The sequence below is a fragment of the Daktulosphaira vitifoliae genome, unplaced genomic scaffold, assembly GCF_025091365.1.
Source record: "Daktulosphaira vitifoliae isolate Bord-2020 unplaced genomic scaffold, ASM2509136v1 Scaffold_5, whole genome shotgun sequence".
Classification (NCBI taxonomy): domain Eukaryota; kingdom Metazoa; phylum Arthropoda; class Insecta; order Hemiptera; family Phylloxeridae; genus Daktulosphaira; species Daktulosphaira vitifoliae.
In genome coordinates this window covers 8,101,001-8,128,947 of record NW_026099576.1, presented here as the reverse complement: position 1 = coordinate 8,128,947, position 27,947 = coordinate 8,101,001, and the positions used below count along the sequence as shown (strand labels likewise).

General features: G+C 26.6%; 2 long non-coding RNA genes across 3 annotated transcripts; both read left to right on the top strand.

Annotated features, from left to right (window-relative positions):
• The first annotated feature begins 1,895 nt into the window (after positions 1-1,895).
• LOC126907558 (uncharacterized) lies at positions 1,896-5,977 on the top strand. 2 transcript variants are annotated; one of them, XR_007704559.1, is made up of 6 exons: positions 1,896-2,608; positions 2,991-3,172; positions 3,262-3,430; positions 4,964-5,084; positions 5,153-5,344; positions 5,518-5,977. It is a non-coding gene; the product is annotated as an uncharacterized LOC126907558 (long non-coding RNA). The 2 variants fall into 2 exon arrangements; XR_007704558.1 differs by lacking the exon at positions 3,262-3,430 and having other exon boundaries at positions 5,518-5,972.
• Positions 5,978-22,473: 16,496 nt separating this feature from the next.
• Positions 22,474-27,263, top strand: LOC126907556 (uncharacterized). Its single transcript, XR_007704556.1, has 4 exons — positions 22,474-22,679; positions 25,159-25,267; positions 27,084-27,113; positions 27,206-27,263. It is a non-coding gene; the product is annotated as an uncharacterized LOC126907556 (long non-coding RNA).
• Positions 27,264-27,947: the final 684 nt, after the last annotated feature.

The following is a 27,947-nucleotide window of genomic DNA, read 5'->3' as shown; positions in this document are numbered from 1 at the left end:
TATACAATCAGTAATTGTAATTTTATAATTGGTTAATACAACAAATAATTTTTTTTAAAAACAACATAACAATTGTAAAGCAAGTTTCAATAATTTCAAATCATTAAAAAATACAAAAGATCGATACGAATTAAGAAAATGCAATTCATACTAGTAATGGTAATTAAAATAATTAGTTTGGCAATGATGAATCAGCTTCACCAGATTAAGACTTCGGAATTCAAATTATCAGTAAAAACTAAGGAACCAAGTGCTCATATAATATCAGTACTTACGAAGAAAAACAAAAAAAAAGAAATCTATTAGTGTTTGCAAAAAATTTTTTTTGATTTTGACATTTATGATTTCAAAAGAAACATACAACTACACCAACTAAAAATTTGAAGTCCAAAAATAAAGAAAAATCATAGATTTCCAATTTGAATAGCACTTCTATAATTATCATGTACAGAACAATACCTTATAATTACAAANTTATCATGTACAGAACCAAAGAGCAATACCTTATAATTACAAGAGCAAAAATTCTAGAAGAACAAAAAACGTCTGAACTTATTATTTTTTATGACTATTACTACGTATGGAGAGAACAGGACAATGATTTTTCAGACAACATTACACTTTTTTTTTCACAATGTTTTGAATTAGTCCTATCACATTATTTTTACATACATTTAAAAAAAATGTAAACAAAAATTTTATATTGTCTTATCTTTTAATATTATATTTGGCACCATATATACTTATATACTATCATACTGTTATTTTTTTATGTATTCTATAATTTTTTAAATTTTAAATGCATTGGCTCATACTATTAACTTTTAACTATAATATTATCTACTAATATTTAATATTCACATTACTAATTTTTAATCATTATATAACATAAATACTAAATTTATTAATCAACTTTCAGTATACAATTATTCTTATTATATTTAATCAATTTTTTGCCTATGTTAAACGATAGTTGTGAGGGCACAACACTTAAAAAAATTAGGGTAGATGTTGTAATAATAGTATTAACGTGACAAAAATTATGTTATCATATTATTACTTATATTATTTGTGTATTTAAAGAAAATATTGTAAACTTTGATCATAATTAAATTATATGTCAATAAAAATATCTGGAAACACTAATGATGTTGATCCCTAATTGAATTAAAACAAAAGTATAAAAGACGGGTTAACGAGGCATAAACAACTCACTTGCATTTAGAATCTCTGAATGTCAGTTAGTTCATCAACATCATCAGTGTGAAAAGATACATAAAAAAAATAAGAAAAAAGGAAAGAATATTTATTCAAAGGTAAGCAAAAATGCTGAATATAAAATTTTAATATAAATAATAAAGTAAATAAGTACTTTTGGTAAAACTGAATCTATATAGAGCAGATTTCGTTTGAGCTGTTATTTTACGGTTGGCGATTGCTCTCGATTCAAGGCAAAAAAATTAAGCTAAGTACTTATGATAGAGTAGAATCCATATAGAGCAGATTTCGTTTGAGCTGTTATTTTACGGTTGGCGATTGCTCTGGATTTTTAGTAAAATTAATATATATATGAATAGTAATATTCCTTTTTCTTTGAAATTACATTAATAAAAAAAAGAAAACCCTCGGAGCACTGACCCCGATATAAAAAGTAACTCAAAAAAAAAATAATTATAAGGAATTAAGTTTAAGACCAAAAGAGTCTCAATTGTTTCAAAATCTGCTCAAGCAACGCATTCATACATAATATTATATATTATATAATATTATTGTTCCTTTAATCTAATTATTTTATTTAAATTCCTTCATTCTCTTTTTTTTGAGTTACAACAACATGGATAAATTCGAAATTATAATTGACACGACTTACGTCACAATAATGTAGTCGACACTGATATAGATGGTACAGAGGCATGGGTCGTTTATTACTGAAGAACACCAAAAGATTATTAAAAAAAAGAAATCTAAATGTCAAACCCAATTAATAATAATGTTCGCATATAATCGTGGCACTTTCGCTGTTGTCAGAAATGTGGTGTCCGACATGGTCCTCAGACGTCAATAGTAACAGCGTTGATGGCGACGGTGCGGTATCGGTTCATCTTGTCAGGTTGCGCAACACGTCCAGAGCCAGTGGCGTAAATCATCGACGACTTGAAGCAGACTCGACCAATATTTGCAAAGGGACGTCGTGGGGCGAGCGACACTTGCTGGACTTTGTACTGTAACGTGTGGCAGACTGTGTTAGTCAGTCCAATTACCATGTACACGTAGTAGAGCAATCGCTGACTAATGCGACACAGATCGTAGGGCTCTGTGTATCTAACGTATTATAATAATATAGATGATTAACTTTCTCTCGATATACTATTATTGGAAATCCAATTAATTACCGAGGAACTTAATAGAAGTTCTGTGTAAAATAAATTTTAAAACCAGTAGCGAAAACTAATTTTTTTTTAGGGACTAATATTGTCAACATCAGCAGATATTAAAATTGATCAAGTTATCAATTATTTGTCATCCAAAAATTTATCACATGCACAAAATGCACTCCATAATTGCATTGCTAATTTAAGCATAAATGGTTTTGAACAAATGAATTATGGTAAGACGTTGAAATAACTTTGACATCCTTATATAATTAAAATAATTCATTAAATGCTGATCATTACATTTGTAAAAGAAGTATAATTTTTTTTTAATTTACTATAATATCAATTGAGCTACTACATTTTTACAAAAAAAAAATTATTAATAATCCTAAAAATCATTTTAAAACCTTAAGAAAATCCTAATACAAATACAAAATAAAATCTTAACCAAAATAAAAATGAATGAGAAAAAAGTCTATCTAATTAGCAACACTTTTGATTTTATATAATTATTTGTATTTTAACGTTGCAACTATTTATTTTAAATAGTATTAATTTTTGAATGAGTTATTCAGATGTATAATTAATTTATCGTTATTAATTTGTATTTTACAGAAGAATTCAATCAATTTTTAAGTAGACTGGGAGATGATATAATTTCTCGTGAAATTCAGCCAAAAGAAATGAGTCAAAAAATAATTGAATTTTTAAAATTCGATAAATCTATTATTACAGAAAAGTTTGAAGATTGTTGTATAATTTTCCACTCAAGTTTGTTTGCAGTAGAATATCCCGAGGTACAAAATAACGAAATGCTGATATTAATAATATCTCAATGCTTATTAGATTATTCTAACAATTCAATAAAAAATAATTTACATTTTAGAAATGCGAATTGACAAGAATTTAAATGTATTCTTAATACTATTTTCCACTGTTATAATTCAAATAACAAAAAATGATTAAGTTAGAAGTTCGGCTTTTATACGGTGAGAACATCAGGTTGTGGTTCTATGGGAGTCATATGGTTCGAGGGTTTAGAACGACAAAGACAAGTAGATATAAAAATAATAAACGCAGTACATTAGAAATCGAGGTGTAATAAACTTTTGTCTTTCTAATGTCCTAACTAAGAGGCAACGAGACGGCGGAGCCAGTTCACGAATACCATATAACGTTCTAATGTATAATATTTTAACCAACCAGTCAAAATTAACACTTAAAGATATTGATTTAATAAATGATTTATTGCTTTGTCATCCTTTACTCAAACTTCTGAACTCCAAATAATTGGGATAACATAAATTTACTTGCTTCTTTTTCTGTTTTGCAAATTGCTGTGAGATAAATATTTCAATATGTTTATATAGTTAGAGATATTGGATTTGCATTTCGTCACAAGATAAATAATTAAAACAAATTCTTTTCGTATATAAATCACACGCGTAAAAAAGGTAGCCGACAACGACACAGATTTGTGGCTGACAATTGTTCATTTAGTATATACTGACACGGCCCAGCGTCGCTTCGTTATACGCGATGCCCCGCGACTCGTGCCACCTTTATCAGCCGTCGCCCTACTATGAGTATTTGACTGACCAACACCGCGTGCCATACGCCACGGTGCAAAGTTCAGCAAGTGCTGCACGGCCGACGACGACCCGCCGCAAATGATACGAGAGTCTTCTTCCCGTTGTCAGCGTGACAACGTCGAGGATGTTCGCCGCGGCTCCGGACAAGACAAACCGATCCGCACCCGCGCACCGTCGCCATCAACGCTGCTAACGTTTTGACGCCCGAGGGCCATGTCGGACACCGAGTCGTAAGTGCCGCGATATTAAGCGAAGATTATTATTACTGTATTCGTCTTTTCGGTTTATTTGTCTTTCTTTAAAGTTAACCCGTTGTTGCTCATTAATAAACGGCCCACGGGTCTCTACCCTCAAAACCAGCGTCGACTACATTTTTGCGACGTAAGTCGCATCAATACGATAAAATCGAATGCCGCTCTGAAAGGATTTTTGTGCTCTATATAGTGTAATACGGTACCCCCCCCCCCAATCCAGGGATATTGTTGTCAGCGTTTTTAGCGAATGTCAATTTATTTTACAGATTAAATGTTACATAATTAATACAATTTGATAGTATTGTTAACAATGGTTAAATTATAGTATTGAACAGTGTGATTATTATGACAACTAATTTTATTTAATTAGTATTAATATAAAGTACAGATTGTAATATTTTTACCGATAATTATCAATTACAATATAAAGCGATATACGTGTATGCCAAGCAATTGGACATATACGACACCACCCTCCGGTCCAACTTTGCTCGCGGTGACTTGCCGGTTTGGTATCGCAGGCGCCGACTTATGAGCGAGCAGCAAGCCCATCTCGAATTTCGTCCATGTGATATACATCTAGTTAGCAACTGTACAATCTTGCTCCCCCCGCATAGAATTTGAATATTAACAGGCTTCCTCGTCTTATAACTAAACGTTAATTAAACTATGATATAAATATTTACATAATACAAGTTTTTTTAATATGTCTTTTTAATTATAAAAACATCTTTATTTTAAGATAACGGGCGATTTGAAAACATATAAAAAACGATTAAATTTGCGTTTTTATCGAGCATATAAAATTCTGTGAGCTTGCATAAAAATGTATTCTCTTGATGGACATGATACGTCAGAAATGAGTAATTGACCTTATACACTGTTATTATACAATAAAAATAAATGGGTTAATAGTTTTGCAATGCTTTAGATGTGCACGAAGGAGATTTAAACGAAGACGACCAAAACGAAGTACGAAAATGTATAGTCGGAGATATAATTAAAATTATTTCTGGTAAAATTCCTTTAGATGGAGTTTTTTGAATCTGACGAAATCCCTTTTGCAGAGTATTGTTGTGCTGCTTTTTACACGTATTTGGTTTTAGATGATTCCATGTTTTCTGTAAGTAAAAATTAAATAATAAAATATATTATTATACACCTTTTTTGTTTTATGAAATATAATTTTAAAATATATATCAAGTAATAACAATTGTTGAAAACAGCACGTTTTTATTCGTTTAGCAATTCCAAATTACTATAACACTCTGAAGATTGAATATGTTATTTTTTTAGGGACTAATATTACCAACATCAGCAGGTATTAAACTTAATAAAGTTATTAATTATTTGTCATCCAAAAATTTACCACAAGCACAATTTGCATTCCATAATTGCATTGCTAATTTAAACATAAATGGTTTTGAACAAATGAATTATGGTAAGACATTGAAATAACTTTGACATCCTTATATAATTAAAATAATTCATTAAACGCTGATTATTACATTTGTAAAAGAAGTATAATTTTTTTTTTTTGATTTATTCTAATATCAATCGAGCCACTATATTTTTACAAGAAAATAAACTGTATATAATCCTAAAAGTCATATTAAAGCCTTAAGAAAAACCTAATACGAATGTCAAACATCTTTGCAACATTATAATCTATTTAGTTTTGTAAAACATGTGAATTATTTTATTAAATATAGTAAAAAATGTAAGACGCTATGTTAATAGTATTGTAACATTATTAAGTTATAAATAAATCAACCATAATTATAATATAAATGTGTTAATTTTACTTGAATAAATTATAAATACTGAAATGGTATTTTTTAGCTTTGATGCGAAGCTGAGAAGGTATTGGTTTTACTATGATGTCCTAGCCTTTCATTGGGTATATTTTTCTTATAAATATGACCCTTTACCTGCCCACAGATGGGGGGATTCAAAATGACAACTTTTTCACAAAAAATTGACTTTTTCAACTTAAATTTTGAAAGTGTTCCGGAAAGTCTGACACTTTTATATATATCTTAAATTAAAGCTAATATAATATACTATATTATGGAAAAAAAAATTTCGGACTATGTTTTGTTTTCATGGCTACCAAATGCTATTTTTGTGAAAAACTCAATTTTATTTTTTACATTTTACATCAATACAATTTTTTTATGAGAATTAATATTTATATCATTCTTCTTTCTTTTTTAATTTCGTTTATATATATGTATATATATATATATATATATATATATATATATATGTTAAATTGAAACCAATGTAACGTACCTAATTATGAAAAAAAAATTTCAGACTTTATTTTGACTTTACTGGGTTTTTTGTATTGAAACCTTAGATATTTTCCTTTCATATGATATAAATTTTTTGAAAATCTGCCCACAGGGGAAGATAAAAATTTTTTTTGCACACAAGTTAAACTTTTTCAACTTCATTTTTGAAAATGTTCCGGAAATATTGACACTTATATATATCTTAAATTAAAGCTTATATAGTATACTTTACTATGAAAAAAAAAATTCAAAATATAGATTTTCTTCCTAGTAAAAATAGTAACCGTGTTCAAAAATATTTTTGTGTTAAAATTCTAGATTTTGTATTTTATTTTATTTTAAAATACTTTACAAGGGAATACACTGATTTTTAGGAATATTAATTGACATAGAATATAAAGTTAAACTTTATTTTGCAAGTGGGCATTTTGTCGGCCTGCAACAACAACGTGGTTTGCCACTTGCATACCGACTGGCTATAGTAGTAAGGGTCGCCACCTAGGCGAGGTGTCACACATATCATATATGATTAACGGACAATAGGTGGAATTTAATTTTAGTTTAATTAATAGTTTAATTTAAGTTAATATATCGTGTTATATATATATATAAATTATTATATAAGTTAATATGTCGTTATATGTATAAAGTACTATAATACCTCGTGGTTAATTAGCCACAACTATGGTAATTGAAGTTGTAAAAGGTTGACATGTAAAACATACCGTACCCATGTCTAGATTAAAGAACAGGGATAAAATACACTTAAGTTAGTTACGCAATAAAATTAATAAGGAAATTTGATTTAATTATTAAAAAAGAAAATTAAGTTAAACATGGACAAAAATACGAGTGTATCAAATCCGCATCTGCAAAGAAATGCAACAAAAATAAAATAAAATATTTAAACAATATCAAATAATATAACAAATATCACGAACTGTATTAAAACACATCCGTTAATGTTAATCGGAAATTAATGAAAAACACCAGAAATGATCTGGACACTCGTTCCTTAGCGTTGACTAAAAGAAATAGGACACGTGTTCTCCCCACATAAATAAAATTAAGCTAATTTATAATAAAATAAAAATAATTGATAAAATACAACTCATTACATAAATATAATTATAAAAAAAGAAAACGATACCCGGTCTCCGAAAAAACGCATCTGATGGTCTGGATGCTTTGCCGAAAAGACCTGACCGTTTGCCGTTAGCGGCTCTACTCAATCATTGAAAAAATTGGTACAAGAAAACAACAAACATGTGCCCACTAGCAAGGTCGATGACAGAAGAAGATGAAGAGCCAATACCGATCTAACGGCAAATTCAAATCGATAAGGGCCAGTCTTTTTGGAAGGGATCAATGCCGATACACAATTCGATTTTAATTAAATGTATTCTCTTTTTTCGCCTAATCTAGCAGTCAGCGACCAAAATAATGAGTTATTGACGCCGCTGTGTCAGAAAAAGGTTCATTCGCGCATTCTCTTGCACAATAATATAAATAAGCAGACATAACAAAAAATTATAAACAGTCCACTACGAATTTTTAACGTTACATACTTAAATTTTTTTGCTTTTTTTAAGTCGAAAAAATTAACTTTAAAATTTGAATAAGCTTTAATTGTCATTTTTATCAACCGACGAAATCGACGATCGGTAACACTTGTGTCTTTCACTCTAGAGTACGAGGTTCGAATCCGCCTGTGGCAATTAATTTTTTGCATTTTTTCCTTAATTATTTTTGAGTTAGAAAGAAATGATCAACTCAATTGAATTTTATCTCATTTAGATTCAATAATTTTAATAAACATAAAGGATCCCATCACTGTAGTTTCCCCACGTGAGAAGAAATATCTTACTCATATTAAAATTATTTTACAATATATTTTTTTTTTGTGGTTGTCATTTATTTTCTCAGCTATCACTTGACCAATTTTTTAAATGATACATTAAATGATCACAAATAGTTTCCAGTTGAAGATATTTACCCTTAAAAATTGAAAAAATTCCTTTATTAAATAAAATGTTGCTTAACCAGCTTTCTCCATATAGACAATTAAAATCATTCGTTTCTAATTTTTTAAGTATTTATTGTCGAATTAGGTTTGATATGATAATAAGTTTGAACTACAAAATTAAACAATTTTACTTTGTAATTTATTAATTTTTAATTCTATTTGTATGTGCTAATACAAGTCTATAATAGTCCACTTTTTTGGTAACATGTTGTTATATAAATCATTTCTAAAATAAACTGATTTTTAGTTTCCACCTTTATTTAACAATTAATTATTACAATTAAAATTAAAAATTATAATACACTCAATTGAATAAATCTTTTTAACAACTTTTTGATTGTTTCTTTTAGTTAAAATAAATTATTAAATTTAATTAAGTTCTCAATATTTCAATTGTAGAATCTTTTTAAACACCAACAGTTACTTAGAAATGAATACGATGATTTCTAATTAAATGTTCTAATTCAATAAAAATGAAAAAAAAATTGACTTTTCTGATAAATTTTTCTGTAAATATCATTTTTTTTATTCTCATAAAATTTTCTATTTAATGATGTCAATTTCAAACTTACATGTTGAACTAAAAGTCATGGTAATAACTTTTACTTTATTTTTTATGTTAATACATATTTTTAACTAATTATTAATGATATCAAAAATTAGTGATGATAGAAAAAATTTAATTGCAGATTTGAAATAAGCGCGATTTAGAAAAGTATATTTTGTACTTAAAAAAAACACTTTTATTCAATGAAATACTCGTTATTATTAATATTTGTTATAATATTAAACTACTTTATCAAATTCATGATTAGAAATCTGAAGAATTTTTTTAATATAAATTGGAATTCTAAGAATTACTTTGAGTTACTATGAATTACACGACATTAATTTAATGTAGATTTTATGATTTATATTTTATATTAAACAGCACAAAAGAACATTTGATAAAATTAATTTTGTTAGTGTCAATTTTTTTATTTACAAATTATAGACTATAGACCAGAATTTTAGGTTTATACATATTTTTATCACCTTTATGTAGCTCACTAGAAGAAGAAATATCTATGAATAATTACTAAAATAACAAAAAAAAGTATTTTTTTTGTATATTTTAATATATTTTGATGATTTAACATATTTTTTAGTTACGATGCGTAATCGAGAAGCTATTTTTAGCATCGATGTGAAGCTGAGAAGGTATTAATTTTAGTATGGGTCCTAGTCGTAAGTGTAAAATTGTTCACAAAAAAGTACTAACAAACTTATGAACCGAAGATACTTAAGTCAGTTTATGTTGCCTATTTTGTTTTTTCTATATTAGTTAGTTAAAAAAACGCAAAATAAAATTTGTTTAATTTTTCAATAAAATGAATAATTCTTTAAGTCATAAGTAAAATTAAGGGGGAGTTAAGGAAAGCTTAGTCCCTTCAAACATTCAGAAAAATAATAACTATTCGTCTTGTAAAAATACTTTTTATGAAGAAACATTAAATTGGATAAAAATGCATAACAAAAAATTAGTTTAATAATGATTAATAATGAAAAGTCTAAAAGAAAAGAGTAATGTCATTTTACGTTAATTGATAATTTTAGCTATGATGTAAAATATTTGGAGTATTGAATTACATAAATATGATATTCAAGAACTATATCTACATTTAAAAGGCCGCAGTACAAAATTAAAAATATGTTGATTGTTAACAATATTTTTTTTCTAAAACAAAAATCACTTACCATGAAATTAATATGTGCAATGATTTTGCATATTTCTTAAATTCATAACTAACTCTTCACTTATGCTTTATTGATATCTATAACATTATTGAGCTGATAAATGACTAAAATATCAGTAATATTGACAAAAAATTCATGAATTCAATGATATTTCTAGTTAAAATATTTTTAAAATGTTCCAATTTTTATGATGTTAATTAAAATTATAATTTATTTGTGATAAATTTTAATTTTATATAATACAAATATTTTTACTTAAATTACTCGAATGATAAAAATAAGATTTCACAATAACATAGTTATTTAAAAAAAAAAAATGTATTTATTTAAAAACTCCTACAGTTGAGTTAAAATTTGATAAATTAATTATTTCATATATAATCACATTATTGCCAAAAACTTGTTATAATAATAATGGTTGATAACATAACCATATAAAAAATTAAATAAATGGTTTTTTTATTCTCTTAATGCGTATAAAATTTTTTGTTATTAATTTCAAAAGAGTCCTCACGTATGAATATCTAGAAAATAATATATTAGTTATTTAAATATTTTTAGTGATTATATTCAATAATTAATTATAAATTAAAATTTAACATGAAAAATATGAAAATCATTTAAAGACTTGTAGCATTTATTCACAAATTGTACTTCTTGTCGTACTGTTTTTAAATTGTTTAAAGGTAATTATTAGGTTTGGAAATTATATGTATTTATATATTTTGTTTAAGCCACTTTTAAGGGTCTCAAGTTTGTGCAACTTCATTATAGGATTATATAGTAATATAGAAATATTTCTCGTTTTGTGGAAGAAGGCCAATCATTCCCCCCAAAACTTTAATCTTGGTAAAACACATTGTTAAGTTTTTAACTTTATTAATAAAAATTTGTACAGACTAATGGTGTATTCAGAATAACTTAATAAAATTTAAGTAAAGTGTTTTCGCCGAAACACGTGTGTTTATATTACACTTACATGTACCTTTTATGCAAAAGCGATAAAATATTGTTGTTTTAGGACGTATGCTTTTAAATTGAGCGTAAATAAAAAATTAAAGTATTGTTTTATTGCAATAGCCCTTTAAAATAACATAAAAAATAAGAATTTGAAATTTTATGTTTTATTCAAGTTAAGAAACGGAATTTTCGAATAAAAATGAAACGGGATAGTTGGAGTTTTTCGTTTTTTGTATATGAAATTTTTATGTTTAAAGCAATTTGCTTATAGTTAATAGAACTAACTTAATTGCAGAAAAAAATTAACTTAATAATTATTCAGGATCATAACTTAGAAAATCATCATGTCGATTTTCCCTTTTAATTATTTTTATACACCAATTTTTTTTTTTTTTTTAATTTCTATAGACCAAATAAATTATTGTAAAATACATCCAAACATTTTTAAGGGGCAGGAGCTAACTATTGTAAAATGTTCTGATAAATAATTAAGACAAATTTAACTTATCTACAAAAAATTACATGATTTTTCTTTAGATGTCGATTAATCATAAAAAACAAGTCGTCAGGACTTCTTTCTTGTTTTAACATTAAATTAGCTATAATTTTATTTAGTTTTGAGCAATATAGATATTTTGTTGCTATGTATAACACTTCAAAATTTATCATTTTTACTGAAAATAGTATGATTTTCAAGAGATCAAGTTTTCGTATAAATTTTCTTTATTATTTTAAAATATATTCTATAAGATTTAATTTGACGTAGGTTAAAGAAAACAGGTTTATCAAAAGTTGAAAAGAAAAAAATGTTGATATGATTTTTAAAACAACAGTACTTTGGTTAATAATTTAAAAATAAAGTGTGTCCTTCAATAACGTATATTCAATTTAATAAAATGAGTTTTTAATCTAATAATAAATAGGATTTGAATTTTTAATACAACTTTATTTATTAAGTTGACATAAACATTTAAAGTTTAAAATTTTTGAGTTACTATACGTGTATAATATATGAGGGATTATAAATATAAGTATAACGTCACTATTCGCAGATACGCAGAATTTATTGTCAATTATGACTGTATCTACAGATATGCTTAAAATATAGTAGTATGTAAGGCATAATGCTGTGAGTTAACATTTATAAATACACCAACTGGCAATATAGAAAACATCTGTAGATGGTGTTTAATTTTAAGAAATTGGTGGTCTCTATTCCAAGAGCAACATGAACTCCTATTTCCTTAATTATATCTGATTAGTAGTTATTTGATTTATAAGTATAATATATGAATAAAAATTTATTATAGTAATTAAATTTAATATGAAATTGATATTCGATAATATTCTTTTCTTTTTGGCTGTTGAGTAACACGGGTGATCCTTGGTCAGGCTAGACGCGTCTACATGTATCAGAAAGTCAGAGCTGTCGGCTAAACCCTGATAATAGCCTTTAACCCCTCTCTGGTCTATGATGGAGTCTGGGAAAAAATCATAAATAATTATTATGTTGTGTCAAAACGCTGAAACCGGAAGTAAGACGACCCTAAGCGACCAAGACCACCCCGCCAGCAAACCCTGTAGAGTGCCGAAACCAGGAATTTAAAAAAAGTCTCCGTAAAACTTGGGTTGACAAACCACATAGTTATTGAGACAGCTGTATTCCGGACATCATTCGACAACGCAAATTCAAAATTAAAATTTTCACAACACGTTGCTCATTACACCGTTGATGACCACGTATTGGTTCAAGTCTATTCGCAACAATAAATTTAATAACCGCTACGAAGTTATTAAATAAATAGAGGACCTTGCGCTTATTTGATAGAAAATTTTAAAACAACGTACTTATGGACAGATCAGTCCATGTCAACCAAATAAAACACTATTTTTCTAAAACCACATCTTAAAATGTACTGATTTTTTCTTGACAGAAAACAATACGCATAACAATGCATTATTTCGTTTAATTTTTTTAATAATTATATTAATCCAATATAATTATACATTGACATATATATATTAATATAGAATAACTTAAATTTTTATCTTCATTTTATTAATTAATCAAGTATGATAAAACATTTGTAAAAACAAGTGATATGTTTAAATATTCAAATATGTTAAAAATGAGCTTAACTACTTAACTAATAATAACAATATATTCATAAAATAAATTAACACTTTATTTATAATTATGATTAATGATTTGTACTTATTGAAACAATCCTTATTGTAGTATTTTATTTTAATCAATTATTGCTTTATAATGTTATTAAATTGTTTGTACTTAAATACAACTTTAAATGCCAGCCGCTTAATGATTTATTTACATTTATGACACTGTTTTATTTATTCATAGATAAAAGTTTCCCGGACGACTTTCGGTGATAATTTTCCTGGATATTATTTCGGTATTATATTTATATTTATTGCTTCAGCCACATCACCGTAAGTCATTACTGATTCGCCAGTTATTCATATTTTCAAGAATATCGTATATTTTAGCTTATGCATTAATAGTAAAAAAAGGTATAAGTTTTTAAGATTAGTGAAGAATTTTTTTTCTACATATAATATACATAAATATAAGCCACATCGCATGAAAAAATTTTTTTTTTTAATTTTAAGCTATCTTGAGACTTACTAGAAATATACCATATAATGACGTTAATTATGATATCCACACTATCAATTTTTGACTTAAATTTTGAAACTAAAATATTTGTATTCCACAGTAAAAATCAAACTATTTTGATATACTAATCATAATATTTTTAAAAATCTCAAATATCCACAAAATGCCTATTTTAATGTATAAAATAAATTTAAAATGGTTCTCATTAAAATTTCGAATATCGACTTTTTTTGATCCACCCTAATATATAAATATATTTTTTTCTAAAAAAATATGATTGAAGTCACTCTCAGATATTGAAACAAACGGCTCAGGAAATGGCGTGGTGCAAGTACGCATTGTCTTCAATGCGTACTGTAAGCGTGGTGCAAGTATTTCAACCGTAACAGTTTGCCAGTTGTACGGGACGCGCGCTGTAAACTGTTGTCGTGCTGCAGGATCGGCAAATAATGATTTCATTTGACGGCTGTCCCCATCCACATAAATTACGTGTACGACACATAAGTAACAAATTGCTTATATCAATCTGCAGTTTTGGACCAACACACAATACGTCATTTAATGACAAACCACCAGATGATCATGGCGCGCTACCGTCAAAAACAACACTGATTTCGGATAAATCTCCGTATTGTTTTGCCACTGTGTTGTGTGAGGTAAAATATTTGTCGGGTCGTGTAGCGAGTTTCATGTGACCGAGCGACAAATATTCATTCATAAATTTGCGGTACGCATCGCGCAAATCTGCGTTTTTAGAAAGACGTTGTTCGAGATTATATGTAATATTCTGACGGCTAAATTACGAGTTTCGCCGAGTTCGTGGTTGTAATCGATGTGCCTGAAATTTCTTCTGTTTCGGGGTAATGTCGAGAAACAGCTGTCTTTGTGGCAGTTGAAAAATAACTGAAAAATGAAAAAATCATTATGTTGTGATACAACCAAAACAGGGTTCACTTATTTAAAATACAAAATAACCAGTTAAGTATGGGATAAAATATACTTATTGTAGAGATAATTAAGTAACGCCTACACGCAGGATCCTCATTATATTAGAATAATTAGAATAGAAAACTTCAGCTACGGTAGGGATCGCTGGGCTACCCCCTTCTGATTATAAAAAGCCATTTTTCCCCGTCTAAACGAGTTCTTTCGACGATTTCAAAATACACAAAATCTACGACAATCCGCTCAACTTTTCACTCTCCGAGACTTGGTCGTTTTTTAAATTAATTTGGACTTGGGATGTTTTTCTTTAAAACTAAATGACACTTAGAAATTTCAAAGTGAATTTTGTTTGATGAATCTTTTAATTTAATTTAATTTGTTCATTAAATAACAATGTTTTATTTTTCTTATTGTGGAAATAAATATCAAATAATATTTTAAACATTAAATCTTTTTTTTTAATTGTTTTATTTTAATAATAAACCCAACTTTTTATTTAATAGTAAAAATCTACTATGAGCTTATCTTATTGAGTACCCAGTCCCTGAGCATAATGTCTTTGTTCTAGCGAACATTGTGCCGGCGGACAGAGCTAAAGGTCACAATTTTCTCAATCAATACTGAGAATTAAATTAATTTATTAATAAATTTATTGGACTGAGTGTATTGCAACTCTATACTTACTGGGTAGCTAGTCATTGAGCTTAATGTCTTTGCTTTAACGAGCATCACGCCGGCGGACAGAGTAAAGTTGCAACTAGATATTATTCTAGAATTGGGTATATTAGGTTAGAATATATTTGTAAGCCTATGTGTATTGGGTAGCTAGTCCTTGAGCTTAATATCTTTGTTCTAACGAACATTGTGCCGGTGATAATTGTGCCGCATCCTTTCAAGGCGCTAGCACCGGTACACATTGGACCACCACAATTACGCCTTGATAAATTTTCTTATATAGATATAAATATTTATGAATCTTGTTTTGGCCAGGCCAGAGTAAATTTAAGAAATATTGGTATCAATCTCTCAATAAAATATATTCTCTCAAAAGAAAATATCAATTCAACAAACGTAAGAAAGTAATAAATTATAAATTCTATTTCTAATTAAAAAATAGAGTGTTTGTAATCTTTTACAAATAAAATCAGTCTTAGACTTTGTGAAATTAAATCATATTATTTAAAATTTGAATCCTTTTTGTAAGTAATTATAAGACTATAATGACGTATAGTGTAAATCGTTTAAGTGGTGCATTTAATACCAAAATCAATTTTGGATTACTTGAAATATTGTTGCATTACATAGGACGTAAGGTAAATACAATTTAATCTATGCTTTCTAACCTTCAGCAATTAACTGCGTAATAAACCATTAATAAAAATTAAATAGGAGAATAAAATAATTAATAAGAGAATTAATAAATAAAATAAAATTGCATAAATTCAAATAATTTAATATTCCAAATAATTCCCAATCAATTCTAATCTTTACCCTGTATTTTACATTATTTCTATTTCCCTTTTATTCTATATACCACCTTTTATGTTTTTTTTAGTATACTCATTATTTTTATTATTTGGTTTATTACAGACCTATTCATCATGCTCGTTGGATGGTCAAGGCCCTTTATCGTTTAAAAATATTTTTGTTAAGAGACCAATTTGTATTATCAATCAAAGAATTTTACGATGTTCGTTCAATGTGTATTTTTATTATAAGTGTATTTGGGTGGATCAAAAAGAGTCGATCTACGAAATTTTAATGAGAACCATTTAAAATTTTTTTTATACATTAAAATAAGCATTTTGTGAAAATTTGAGATTTTTAAAAAAAATTTTTACTGTTAGCACAACATGTTTTTATTATTTTGACCAAAAATACCCCAAAAATGGCCTCTGTTATTCAATTTTTGGCCAAATATTATGATTAGTATATCAAAATAGTTTGATTTTTACTGAAGAAAACAAATTTTTTAGTTTCAAAATTTTAAGTCAAATTTAATAGTGTGGATATCATAATTAGCGTTATTATGGGTGTATTTCTACTCAGTCTCAAGATAGCTTAAAACTAAAAATATTTTTTTTTTATGCAATTTGGCTGATATTTATGTATATTATATGTAGAAAAAAAATTCTTCACTAATCATAAAAACTTTAAAAACTTTTTTTATTATTAATGCATAAGCTAAAATATACGATATTCTTGAAAATATGAATAACTACGATTGTCTTTACATAATGTAATAAGAATACAGTTTTATGTTATAAATTTTTATAATAAATTTTTTTTTTTAATTAAATAATCTATTTTTTATTAAACATAATACAATGAAAATTTGCAAAAAAATAATCATTAAGATGCTTTTCTACAACTTGTAGTAAATATTGTCTTTGCTCCTCGTCAGTTGTTATACAATTATTAAATTGCGTCATTATAGCTCTCCCTCTATCTGCTGGATCATTTACCACAAATAAGGATTCAACTTTAGTTTTTGCCAAATTATAATTTGAATTTCGATGCCATTTTTTTGGATTATCATATAAAAAGTCATCATTTATTTTAAGAGCTAAAAAAAATTGTTTTGTGTTTTCTGTGACAAATTGATTTATACCCTCATTACTTTTTACTGTTTCGATTCCAATTCGTTTTTTTGAATTGTGTTTTCCTTTTTTATTTAATGCTTGCACTATTTTAATTTTTACGTCTTCCGATAGTTCTTCGTCAAAAAAATGATAATCCAACAATTATTTCATTGAAGTACCAAAAATGCTCAGAAAAAGATTTTATCGCTACTTTATTTACATACTTATTAATATTATTATATTGCTTTAGTTCTCGTAGTAGTTCAAGGTCATTATTTGATGCTTTTGTTGGATATGAATTTTCGAACCAATATCTTATATAAATTCTTATATAAAACAAATGAACTGAAATACCGAATACTCTTTAATTCAGAAACTGTTAATTTAAATTGCGTAAGGAAAATATAAATTTTAAAACAATATTTTATTTTTTCCATTCGTCTTGCTCTATGAATTGCTCCTGTTGGATGGATTATAATTTTATTTTTGTACGGTTTTCCAATGAATAACAAATACAGTTCAAACAACTCTTTATAATCATTCCGCGAATGATTTAAGTTTAATTTATTTTCACAAAATTGAAAAATTATATCTATATCTGGTGCTAATATTTTTAACATAACATCATCTGTCAAAACATTACTATATATATCTTTATTTATAATCACCCAGCTATTAGAAAATCTTTTTGAATCGAACTATGTCTCTGGAACAGTTGATGCAGGCATTAATTTATCAAACACTTTACTTATGATTATCTCATGTATGTGGTGCCTACAAGCAATAACTCAATAGTTGTTTATCTAGTTGTTTTTCAATTAAGTACGTGCACCGTTAAGTCTACCAGTGTTAGAAAAGCTGTAGTATCAAAACACATCATATTTATGCGTTCAATCAAGTTCCAATCGACTAATAATTTAATAACAGCATTTGCTTGAGATTGACCAGTAGAATTCAATAACTGTGGCACCCCCAAAAGTTTAGTATTGCCATCATCAGAAACTAATACCGCTAAACGCTCAACGCAATAATTTTTTGTTTTCAGACGGCAACATTTTTCCATCCCAATGGATCATTAAACAAGAATCTGGTTGTAAAGATTTTATTATTTTATCAGTAATAATTTTCCTATTGGAAATACGAGCTCTCCGTATTGAATCTTTACTAACAGAAAAATGATTAATATTTTTATCAGTAGAAGTTAATACAGCTGCCAAAATATACGTGGCATTAAGGTTAGAAACGTTTGTTCTATCTAATGTTGACGTCACTTGTGTTGTCAAAATATTACAACGCGTTTTACTTGTAGTTGGCCGATCGAGATGACATACAAAATCTGAACAACTAGTATCTTGTAAATTATTGTAAGCGCTAGAAAGACTCTAATTTTTTTCGTGTTTTCCGTTCAAGTTCTTCAAAATCATTACCTTTCATATTTAGAACCGAACGAGTAGTTCTAATGGGGATTTTGTTTAATTTTGAAGTTGTAGTTCTAGAAACTGATTTAAAAATAAATAATTCACCGGTCATTGTTCAAAAAATTGGTCTTTAGATAATTAGCGATAAAAATATCAAAAATGGTGTCTAATGACTCCAGAAATGTAATTTCTTTTTTTTAAACTTTTTCCACTGCGTATAAAGAAGTTTTATTTGTGAAACTATTTTACATTTAAGTTTTATTGGGCTATTAGTTTTTGACCACACTTGTATTAATTGCTTAGAACACAGATTAACACTAATAGATATTGTGTTTTTGGCCACACATTGAAAATATAAAAAATGAGCTAGAACAGAACCTTTTGATGGAAGCTGTTGACTAATAATGTTTTTTTTTTTTTGGCGTAATCATAAGGCGATGAGTTTTGATCTTTGGAGTTTTGGAATTTTCCATTATACACTAAAATTAAATTGAACATGAATTTTACTATAAAATCATTTTATAATTGCCGTCAAATATAATTCAATATATTGATTAAAAATTAAATTAAAATGGTATTTTACGAAAAAAAAAAAATGATATGTTAAGGTTTTAATTATAATTTATATTAAAACTGTATATCAGTTTTATATAATTATATTATTTCAATAATTATATTTTTATAAGTTATAATTATATCAATAATGAATTTCATTACAACTATATGCAAGTTATTTTTCCTTACCTAATATTATAATGACTACTGGAAATAAAATTATGATTAAAAATTATTTAAATAAAACGTTCAATAGAGTACTATTAAAATCATTTAAACTTGTGACTTCACAAAGGTTTGCTGATCACGACTGATAGATGTTAAATTGACATTAGATTAAACTCGATAGCATTATTGTACATTTTTCAAAATTACAGATAACACAATCTCTAGTATAATTAGATATGCATAAAGCGAAATAGTTACGGTACTTGAAAAAATATGAATCTTTAACGAACGAGTTATTAATAAAACCCAACTTGAATTTTTCCTTTTTCATAATTTTAATTAAATTTATATTGATGTATAATTTTATTATAACATAAAACTGTATTCTTATTACATTATGTAAAGACAATCGTCAGTCATTCATATTTTCAACATCGTATATTTTAGCTTATGCATTATAAAACAATAGACAAAGGCGTAAAGCATTTGAGTAAATGTATTTGAATAAAAGTATTCAAATACTTTCATTGGTATTGAATAGTATTTTTAAATACATTTAATAAAAAGTATCTGAGTAGTATTTTAAATACAATTATTTAGTATTTAATACTGTTTAATATTCAGTACTATTAATATACTTTTTTTTTTTTAATTTGCTAACCGTAACACAGCAAGCAAATTAAACTCAGTCAAAATGAAAATTGAGAATAATTCTCTGTTATTTTATATGTTACATTATAGTATAACATAATTATTGTGCTTATCTAAATGCTATTATGTATACATCTATTTTTAATACATCAGTTGAACCCACAATAGCCTATTGCAGGTTCAAATGATTTACTCTATTGTCAATAAGACATACTTTACGGGTTTTTACACGTGTACTAATATTTATTTTTTTCACTGATTAGTCTCCAATAATTAATTTTATTTACCTCTAACAAAAAATATCGAAAATAATAAATGAGTTCTCTTAATTTAAGAGTACTCAATATTTGACTCAAATTACCCTCTTGGTAATTATTTAGGTGGAACCTTTTGCTCTTAGTTAAAATAAAAACATTATTATTATTTTTTAATTGTATTCTTAGTATTTGAAATACTTTTGTAAAGTAATTGAGTATTACTCAAATACTTTTGTATGAAAAGTATTCAAATAGTATTTTAAATACATTTTTTTTTAAATATTTGAATATTATTTAAAATACTTTTTAAAAGTATTTTTTGCAACTATGACAATAGATATAGATATTTCTAAAGTAGTTTTAAAAAAATATCCCGTCACTTATGGTATTTAGTATCCGAAACAGCAGCATTGGCATTTTTTGATAATAATTTAATATTTAGAAGATACAAATGATTGAACACAAATTATTTAATGTACCTTGTGAATAGTAAATGGTACAAAAATATGTTAGATAAAAATTATATATGGAAAATTTAATTTAAAACAACTTTTGTGAACATTTTTTTTTGCCGTGGACGGTTTATAAAATAAATCAAGATAATGGTTTCAACGGTAAAAATATAACAATTGCATATTCATTTTTTTTTAGGATAAATAACAGTTTTTCGAAAATTTTCGTTGAAATCTTTTTTATAGAAAATATATATTATATCTACAAAAAAAGTCTTTATAAACTTTTTTGTAAAAGTTAATGTTTTTGAGATAGACAAAAAAACTATCCATGGGGTATCATTTTTAACCCTTTTGAGCACACCATTTTGGGCGTTTATTTTTTTGGTGTATTCGAACAATTTTAAGTTCATAATTAACAGTCACCTTAGTGTTCGTGAGTACTTCAGACAACCTACAGAACTTGTATAATACAAGTGGTAAGAACATAGCAATAAATGTTCTTACACTATAAAATACTAATTATTTGAGAACAATATACAATTAAAAAAAAAAAAAAGACATTATTTATATTCCGTGAATATTTACAATAAACGAAATCTTAAATGATATTTTAAAAGTGATATAATTATAAATTATATCATCCATATGCGATTGAAAAAAATTTACTTCATAGTCAGATTCAAATTAAACAAAATAAATTATTGATCTATATCAAACAATGTGGAAAATATGAAAATTTAAATGATATATTCGTATATGGAACTCATATGAATCATTATTTAAAGACAAAATATGTATTTTTAATTAATATGTGATTTCACTCAATGTAAAAAAAAAGATTCGCTACCAAAATTTTTCAAACCAAGATTAATTATACTATCTCTTAAATATAAATTAGAGCGGAAATCGATCGATTAGTTAAAAGCAAATTAACTAATTTCTTTTAAATACAATGAATGGGACTATCATTATTCTATCCTCATAGTCCGAATACTAAAAGCCGTCAAGACAGTTAAGATCTGTGGCAATACGTTGTTTTAACAAAATATAATTATATTTTTATCAAATATTAATTGTTTGGACAAAAATAATAATAAAATGAATAAAACATGATTTAACGTAAAGTTTATTGGATGTATTTTATGAATTTGTTGATTTTAGAGGAATATTTTTTCAGTGCATTGACGCAATCAAAACGCTGTTGTTTTCAAAAACATATTCTTTATAGGGTTACTAATATATTTATATGACGTATTAATATTATACTACACATTTGATAAATATTAAATATCAATAAAATGATATAGTTTTGATTAAAAAAAAAATTAAGATTTTAAGTTGAATCATTGTTTTACAACTTTTCAAAACCCAGATATATTTTCATAACTTCTTTATTTAAAATATAATTTATATACATATAAGTTAAATGTGATCGTTTAATAATTAATATTATTTGTTCAACCACATAAATAGATATTTTTTTATTCGACGTTTTAACAATAATATGCCATATATTGTGATTTATTAAGTATAATTTGCATTAAAAACACAATTCGCTACACGATTATATGCCATAAACTTATTACATGAAAAATAGTTTAAACGTAGAAATTATAATTAATTAAGTTGTCATAACCACTATAACCATTTTATTACGACTTCTTTTTCATTCATAAACAGACAGTTTGGTATTTTTATTGATTTTCATAATAACTATTAAAAATTATAAAGTGTAACATTACTTTTCTAGATTCTTAAAGAAAAATAAAGTAAGTATTAATAATTTCCAAGTAAAAAATTAGTTTATAGTTATCCTTATATATTGAACATTCTATAAAAATCTGTGTATGCTACAATTTTATTTTAATAAACTTTTTACATAAATTTATTAAATTCATTATTGCTTAATTATCAATTTGTATATTTTATATGTAAATGAGTACATGCTGTAATTTTCAATTATTTTAAAAAATAAAGTTGATATAACAATTTCAATAGAATTTTAGCTTCGATGCGAAGCTAAGAAGGTATTAATTTTACCATGATATCTTTTTTTTTTTTTATGTCTGTTGCTACTTTTTCTCAGCTTTCACTGGACCGATTTCTTTCAACAATACGTCAAAAGATCGCAAATCGTATCTAGTTGAAGACATTACCCTTAAAAATTGGAAAATTTCCGTCGTTCCCCGCAAATGGGGGAAATATCCAAAAAAATTACAAATTTAAAAATCGACAAATTTTGTCATTTTTTTCACTTTTTTTTCTTAAAACTTCCATAACTTTTTCAAAAATCAACAAATCAACATAATTTTTTTTTAAACTAAAACCTTAGATATTTTCCTTTCATTTGATATAATTTTTTTGAAAATTTAACACTTAACCTGCTCATGGGGGGGGATTTAAAATTGCAACTTTTTTACAAAAACTAACTTTTTCAACTTAATTTTTGAAAATGTTCCGGAAATACTGCGTCCTTTAAACATATATCAAATTAAAGCTTATTTTATGTACTATAAAATGAAAAAAAAAAATTTGTCCCGACACTTTATCTTCTGCATGTAAACGGTTGCCGTAGTTAAAAAAACACTATTTTTGTGTTAAAATTTTCGATTTTCAATTTTTAATTTTCAACTTAAAAATGCTATAACTTTTCGAAAAATGCATGTATCAGCACAATTTTTTTTTTCTAAATACATTATAAGTACATCTTCCATTTGACATACTTTTTATTAAAATTAGACAATTTCCCCTTATATAGGGGGGGTTCAAACTTTGAAACATTGTATAAAAAATAGAACTTTTTCAACTTAATTTTTGAAAATGTTCCGGAAATACTGCGTCCTTTAAACATATATCAAATTAAAGCTTTTTTTATGTATTATAAGATGAAAAAAAAAATTTGTCCTGACACTTTATCTTCTGCATGTAAACGGTTCCGGTAGTTAAAAAAACACTATTTTTGTGTTAAAATTTTAGATTTTTAATTTTCAACTTAAAAATGCTATAACTTTTCAAAAAATGTATGTATCAGCATAATTTTTTTTTTTCTAAATACATTATAAGTACATCTTTCATTTGACATACTTTTTATTAAAACTAGACAATTTCCCCTTATATAGGGGGGGGTTCAAACTTTGAAATATTGTATAAAAAATAGAACTTTTTCAACTTAACTTTTGAAAGTGTTCCGGAAATACCGCGTCCTTTATAGATATATAAAATTAAAGCTTATTTTATGTACTATAAAGTAAAATAAAAAAATTTGTCCCGATACCTTATCTACTAAGTGCAAATTGCTGTCGAAATTTAAAAAAAAATGTAATATTTGCAATAAAAATCACCTTCTATAAGGATGTTTTTTGTACTTAAAACAGCCATAACTTTTTCAAATATTAACAAATCAAAATAATATTTTTTTATATTGAAACCTTAGGTAATTTCCTTTCGTTTGATATAATTTTTTTTTGAAAATCTAACACTTATTCTGCTTACAAATAAAAAAATTTGTCCCGACGACCTATCTTCTATGGGCAAATGGCTACCGTATTTTTCTATTAAAATTCTAGGTTTTGTATTTTATTTTATTTTGAAATATCTGATTAGGAGAATACATGGTGAAAATAGCAACCGCATTCAAAAATATGCTATTTTTCTATTAAAATTCTTGGTTTTGTATTTTATTTTATTATAAGGGGATTACACTGATTTTCATAAATATTATATCAATCTAAATGACATAGTATAAAAAATTAATCATATTTAAATTTTTTTGTTTCTTTGAAGTCGAGAAAAATAACTTTAAAATTTGAACTAGCTAAATTTCCATTTTTATTAAGTGACGAATGAGACGTACGGTTTTTGAGACGGTAACACTTGGGTCTTTCACGACTGTGACACTGAATTTTTTTTAATTCTTTTTGAGTTAAAAAAAAATGTTTAACTCATTTGATTTGTATCTCATTTAGATTCAATAACTTCAATAAATATCAAGGATTCCATTACTGTAGTCTCCTCTCGTAAGAAGAAATTCATATTAATATTATTTTACTATGTGGTTTTTTTTTTTTTGTAGCTATCATTTATTTTCTCAGCTCTCATTTGACCTACTTTTTTGACAAATTGTTTTCTATGTTATTTCTCATCTCTGAATTTGTTGACAACGTGCACTGAACTAGTAAAATTACCTCCAATCAATTATCGCTACGATTGATAAGTTATTGATTTTTAAGTATTTTTTTTTTTTTACAGTCAATCATGTTACAAACAAATGTAGCTAAACACATTCTTTTTCAATTGATCGTTGTGTATATAAGCAATTCATATACGTCAACTTCAAATAACATAGAAGTAGATACAAGTAAGTAATCTAACATCTTGGCGAAACATTTTGTTTGTTTCAATGGGGAAACACGAAAACATACACTTGTTTTGGCTTAAACACTGACTTGTGTATTGCGAGTGAGTGTTTTAATTTGGGCGCATAGACCAACCCCCCGACCGAACGCAGTGGTTTAATTTAAAGATTAACATGGTGTGATAGCAAAGTTACATTTAAGAATTGTACCGCCGGAGTACTCGATTCTTTCGGCTCCCGTAACCGTTTTATTTAGTTTATCAAAGAAGTTTTTTTCTGCATCGCTGTTTTTTTAAGTCTAAAAGAAAAGAGTACTGTCATTTTACGTTAATTGATAATTTTAGCTATGATGTAAAATATTTAGAGTTTATACAACACAGTGTTTTTGCACATTTGGTCACGTAATGAAAATATTTGTTTTACTTTGTTTCAAATCTGGGCATTTACGTATTAAAAATGGAAGTTAAGTTCAATTAACGTTTTATCTTAACTAGGTAACATTATAAGTTACTTAAGTTTTATTTTTTAATAAGTTAAGTTAGAGATTAGTAATTTTGATTATTAAACTATTTAGTATAGTGTTGAAATAAAATAAAATTTTACCTAAAAATTTAATATAATGAAAAATTATTAGTTATAACACACGTGAAAGTATAAAACTGTCTACAGAGTGATTCATCACGAACCATATATTAATATAAAAAAGAATAAAATTGAAAATTCTTTTTGATAAATATTTTCTCAATTTATCAAAAAATCAAACGTCCCTTTCAACCCAACGTAAGCTATTTAATGGTCACGGAACAAATTTTGGAAATTATTTATTTTTTATACGATCGGCATAATTGCGGCCCGTCCTGGACACTGCCGTTAGGCATATCTTCAGGCGGCCCACGCCGTCTCTATAACTGACACCACCGTGTTATGACTCAGCCCGAAACTAATCAAGTGCTAGGTCACAACACGACGTGGCCTCCCCGTTAGCCGGACCTAAGAGTCGGATCCGTTGCCCGGGTTGCACCACGGGGATAGGACTTCGCTAAAGGTTGCGTTAAAACTCACAAACATATACACAACATATAACATAAAAATAGTTTTATGACACTGATCGACACAGCTCCCTCTGTCCCACGCCTTTTCGTTGAACGTCTAAATAAGGCACCATGCCTCCCGGCTACTTAATATCAGATCTACCATAGACCCGATGTCGAACATGGATACTAAATGGGGATTCTAATGCATCCCGTTCTTGGGCCCAGGCGTCGCATCGGAAGAGGATGTGCAGAGCATTGTTTGCCTCTGCCGGGCGATTCGTACAGTGTTTGCATGGCGTCCACTCTCATCCTATACGTATATTTCATTAACAATACTCTAAACAAAATTTTAGATTTCAAGTCGCATAAGCTAAATTTAAATATCCAGTTAATAAATAAATCGATTTTGAGTTTTTATTATAAAAAACTACAACTATCTTACATGACGAATCCCTTCAACAGTTTAAACTGTATTAATAAAATTTAATTGACATGATAACTCAACTAGAATCTTAACTTCAAGAATTGTGTAGACTTTCATATTGTTTTGATTGAAATTTTAAATTTTAGTAAGTTTTAAAATAATTTTAAAATTAATTGAATATTATTATAATTATTTAATAGTAAGTAATGAGAACAATTATTGTTCTCCGTATATCAAGAAGCATTTTAACTAAATTACAAAGTTATATGGATTTTCATGAATTTTTAGGGGTATCAATATAGCCCACTCCCCCTTAATTTTTTTGCAAGATTCAAGCACGAACATGATTTTTTTTTTTCAGAACTGTTGTATATTCTCACTCACAATATAAGTAAGCCATTTAAATAATGTTATTTGCGATATTTTCATCTATAAATACATTAATTATTTAATGATTATTCATATTTTATTTGTAATTTTTAGATGACCTACTTATGTCATATGATAATAAAGGTAAATAAATTCTATCAACATTTAGTATTAACTTTAACTTTTAATAAATTATAAAAACAGTTAGATAGAAGTAGACCTTAGTCCCAATAACTTTTTAGAAATTATATGCATTGTTGTATAAAACTACAGTAGCGTAGAAAACATCCATGATTCGAATATTATTATGTAGTCAAAAGCAAATTTCGTTTTACTATGTATGAAAAACATTTATACATATTGGAAACATGGTGGGCTAAGTGATTCAAGTGTCAATAATTTAAAATAAATTTTCATTAAATAAAACTACTTTAATTACTCATATCAACACTGTTAAAAAAATATCAAACTCATTAATTATTTTTAAATTGTAGAAAGAAGTATACAAAAATAGAGGTGTTAATGTCTCCTTATAGAAATATAGAATGATTTTAAATGATTTCCCGAATAAAAAACTATTCATTAATCACTCGCCCAGTGTCGCAAAATGTTTTACCTATTGTTTGATATGTTTAAAACGTTGAAACAAGCAAAAAAAAAACCCAGCACAGGGGGGTCGCGGCACAGTTGTGACGTGGTATAGTTGGATCAAGTATAATGATATCTGACAGTGATTAAAATCACTATCAAAAATAAACGCTTCGATGCAAATCTTTAGATAGTGTTTAATTTTAAAAAAATTGGTGTTTTATTCCAAAAGCTACTTGATCTGCTGGTTCCTTATTAATATCTCGAT